The sequence below is a fragment of the Psammomys obesus genome, unplaced genomic scaffold (genome assembly GCF_907164565.1).
Source record: "Psammomys obesus unplaced genomic scaffold, mPsaObe1.curated_primary_1811, whole genome shotgun sequence".
In the NCBI taxonomy this organism is placed as follows: Eukaryota; Metazoa; Chordata; class Mammalia; order Rodentia; family Muridae; genus Psammomys; species Psammomys obesus.
Window position 1 is genome coordinate 10819583 of NW_026595981.1, and position 4648 is coordinate 10824230.

Consider the following 4648-nt stretch of genomic DNA (forward strand, 5'->3'; position numbering starts at 1 on the left):
GAGAAGCCCTGGCTGATTGGGTAGGTGACGGCCCCAGTGGATCAGGGAGACAGTCATGCTGAGAACTGAGAGCTAAGGCCAGGATCCCCACTAACGGAGGACCTCTGGAGATGGGTGGGCAGGCATATCCTTGACCAAGTTTCCCGGGCATGTGGCAGGCTGTGAAACCCAGAAACGCGTGGGGTGAAGGCCACAGGAGTCTGTGTACCCCAGAGGTTGTGGGAGGTGAGAGCAGATGTAAAGAGAAAGAAAGGTAAGGGGACCGAGAGGAAGGCACGCAGCCTAGGCGGCTAAGCAGGCCTCACTTCCTCAGGCTCAGACAGAAGGCGCTGCGCTTGGCTCAAGTGTGTACTGAGTTGGATATGGGGACCTCCTGGCCCAAGCCTGCCTCTCTGCTGCAGTTTCCTCAAAGGGCTTAGCTGCTTCTGGTACCCCAAGTCTAGCTGAGGCCGGGTCAGGGCCCAAGCTCCGACTGAGGCTAGTTCAGCATCTCCTAGTAGCTACAGGCCCAGCCCGGCCAGGCCCAGCCACCCAGCCTCCTCCCTGCGCTCCTTGGTGCCCCGCTCCCCACTCCTAGGCTCCTCAGGCTGGTGGGGCACCCACGGTCGTCAGGCCAGATCCCGGGCACAGGGCTGCGGGTGTGAACATGGGTGTTCAGGAGTCATACTCGTCGTGTGTGCCTTCAGCGTAGGCTCCCAAGTCCTGGCAGGGCTGTGGGAGAGCCAGTGCGGGGAGCTGATCGGCCAGGGACCAGGCCCAGCCCTGGACGCCTGGAAGAGGGCCTGGCGGTCCAGCCTCAGTGGGAGCAGGGCACCGCGACCCAGCCGCCCGTCCCCCTTTGCCTCCTCTCTCTCTAATCTAAACCATGCGGGGCTCCAGGCCCCTGTCCAGCCCGAGGACCCCAGGGAGGACACCCGGTTGCTTGCCGAAAAGCCTGCAGCGCGATCGAGGCTTGGGGTCCGGGACGACGGAGGAGTCCCAGGAAACCTAGAATCTCCCCTCTCCGGGGGGCGGGAGGGGGGGGACGGCGGGCGAGACCTGATTGACAGCTGCGACGTCAGCACGGAGGGGGGGCGGCGGCCCTGGAGGGAGGGAGGACCAGGAGGAGGGAGCAGAGGCCCCAAAGCGCAGCCTAGGAGATCAAGGGCCCGCTCCGCACCGGGGATGCGCCGCCCGGCCTCGAGGGCGCAGCGGGCAGCGGGCCGGTGACCCAGAAGCCCGGGCAGAGCCTCTACCGTTCTGCTCCTTTAGGGCCCGAGCTGGGTGCGGACCTGGGGCCGCAGGAGCCTCCGCATGCTGCGGCACACTTAGGGTGAGTGTGGGCTCCAGTTGGTCGCGGGTGAGCAGGGCGCGGGGCTGGGGTCACTCATCTCAGGGCTTAAGCAGCAGAATCCAGGGGGATGAGCTGAACAGGAGACGACTCGGTATGGGCCTGGTCAAAGCCGTAGGGGGATCTCGACTGAGCCTCAGTAGTCAGGTCTCTGTCCCGGGCAACACCCAGCGGCAGGGGCACAGCAAGCCCTTGTCTATAGTGAGGAGACTAAATGGGTCTAGGGACCTTAAGAAGCAGCTTCGCAGGCACGAGAGCGGTGGCCTTGAAATTTGAATTTTCAGAATAAGAAAGGCCAAAGAAGAGGGCTTAGGGCTGGTGGTGAAAACTGAAAAACCACGCAGAAATGTGGGCCACCAGGACCTTGGGCTGTTTGATGCTGCAGACTCCTCAGATTTAAATCAGTGCCCATCACAAAAGTAACAGCAGCTCAAAACTGCCAGAAGGTGAGCCATTACCGAAGAAACAGAGCGAACCGCTTAGCTAATGCAACACTTAGGGTTTTCGTCAGCACAACAGTCTTTTTCAGGATCAAATGAAAAGAGTACCAACAATTTGAAAAGGGCTGAAGTCAAAGTAACTTCAAAAGCAGAGACAAAGTCACTATCCGTAGTATTTAAGGAATAATGCTATTGTAGCATTTTACTACTTATTTGCTACTATATTGTAGCAAATTACTAAACCGAAGTACCGTAGGAAACGAACCAGGGGAAAAAAACGAACAACACATGTATTATGGGAAATTCTCCAGTAGCGTTGTGAGACCATCGCACGATGCATTGTTGATATCATGTCAATATTAAATATTAACCAGAATGTTAACAAGTAATCTTAAAACACGTAGAGACGCGGTGATGAGGATTGCCGGAGTAATGACAATTTCTGAGCAAGTATCGATAGTCCTAACGTTATAAATAATGTCCAAGTAGTAAGGATTGTACCAGCGTGCTGAAAAATAACCAGAGTATTAAGGAAGTAACAAGAAGCCGTGAAGTGATGGAAAATAACAGGCAAATTAAGATCCATCTTGCACACAGCGACAGAGTGACGAGTAAGGAGGAGATACTATTACAGGGAGGCGATGAGTAGCACGAGCGATCCCAACAAAGCCAATCGCGGTAGGATCAGAACTATTATAACGATGTAAGGAAAATTAAGCTGAACATCGGGGCAATGATATGACAGCTGTGCTGAATGTCAACCCGTGAGAATTCACGTAGAGCAAAGAGCTGGAAGTGGGAACTCGAATGGGATGCCCAGCACGACTAAAATAATGCCAGAGTCCCAGGGCCAGATGAACACTGTATCTAATTACCGGGGAGCCCTGAAGGACGAAACAGTAACGGGAAAGCCGACTCCGGAGTGATACTCAAACTCCGCTTTATCCTTACAGTGTTAGAATCACAACTAACCCCGGAGCTGGGGATTAAACATTCTTCACGTTACCGAACTGACCAGAGTTTTACTTTGGCGACAACAATTAAATCACTAAAAGAAAAAGAAAATAGTAAAATATATATATATAAATGTTTAAAAATCCCCTTAGTGTAAGGGTAAAGTTCGCTAGTAAAAATAGGAAAATGAAAACCCGCTACCCTCCTTTTTATTTTTTTCCTGCCGGGAAAATTGAGGTAGCACAGAGGTAGCGGAGTCCGCGGGCTGACCCCGCAGCGGGTAGACGGGGGCGGCCCTGGCGCCGGGCTGGGGTGAAGGTGGGACCCCAAATGCCAGCCTCGGAGCATGCAGGGACCGAGAGGGTGGCCCACAGCGGCGAGGAAGACGGTGGCTTAGGGAGAGCGCAGAGCAGTTCTGGCCGCGGGTGTAGGAGGGCAGGGCGGGCCGGGCCAGCAGCTGCAAGGCCGCCGCTGGGCTCCGGGTGACAAGCGACCTCCCGCTCCTGGACCCCGAGCCTCCGCACCCGGCCGCCCTGGCCGGGACCCGGCAGCGGTCCCCACCCCCGCCCCCGTTTGCGGGAATCCCGGATTTTCGAAGCTCAGCCTGGGAACCAGCATGTGGCTCAAGCCGGGTGCAGGGGCAGGCCGGGTCCAGCGACCCCTGCTTGTCCCAGGCTGGCGGTGGCCGAGACCCGCTGGGCTGTCAGCCTTATCTTTATGGGCTTTTCCCAGCCCAGCCGGCCCCGGCCCCCTTTTTATCTGCTCGGTTGCACTTGGCTTGTTTACTTTGGAGGCCCGGGAGTCTCAGCCAGGGTGCAGAGGCTGAGAGCCGGCTGGGCGAGGGGCCTGGGGATGGTCGGAGCGACCTGGGGTAGAGCAGAAGGGGTGTGGGAGGGGAAAGGGGAGACATTTCGCCGAGACACACAGAAAGCCTGCTAGAACTTGGCTAGCCCCCGGAGGAAGAGCAGGGTGGCTGGCGGGAAGGAGGGCGCAGAGCAGGGCATCACACCAGCACTCCCGAGGGACGCAGGCCAGGCTGGTCCTTGCAAGCGAGACCTCTGGTGTCCCCAGGACCAGAACGCGCTGGTGGGCAGGCAGGTGAATAGGCCCGGATGCTTAGGGGAAGTTTAGCTGTGGCCTGACCAAGGCCAGGCTCTGCGAAACGGACACTGGACCGCCTTACTGGCCTAATGTTTAGCTAACAAGGTTTTGAATCCTTTTGGCCCAAAGCAGATTCGTTTTTGGAACTAAAGAGCGAGCGTGTAAGCCAGCCTGTGTGAGTGTGAGGACAGGTTGAGGAGGCCCCTGGCAGAGTTCAGGGTCTGAATCAGAGGGGCAGAGAGAGAGAGAGAGAGAGAGAGAGAGAGAGAGAGCTTCTTGGGTGAGGAGAGTGCCGGTCGGGGTGTCTTCACTGAGCCAGCCCGGGCTGGGGCGCCGGCCTGAGGTACCCCAGCTCTGAGCCCTCCACAGGTGTGGGGCTGCAGGAACGCGGTCTCTAACTTCAGGCCTAGCTCTCCCCTCCAGCAAGACCCTGGGCCAGAGAGTGAGACCCCAGTTATCTAGGAATGGACCAGAAGACCCAGGCCTTGGGCTCCAGTCGAGGGAGGGAGGGAGGGACAGCGGCTGAGACCAAGCCGAGAAGGCGGTCCTTCCTCAGAGACCTGCTCATCAAATGGTCCTAAGTCTCAGGGGCAGGCAAGACCTTAAACTGCACGTAGACCCTCCCAGGTCCAGAACCTGGAGGGAGGAGGCTGGGGTCCTGCCCTCCCGCATGCTCCCTCCCCCAGCTCAGAAAGGGGCGGGGTCCACGTGTGCCTGGGCACCCACTCGAAGCCTGGGGGGGCCTCCGCTCCACAGGGCCGCGGGGCCTCCGGACGGTGTGGATCGGGGCCGAGTGACTCTGGGTGTGCTGTGCCCGCAGGAG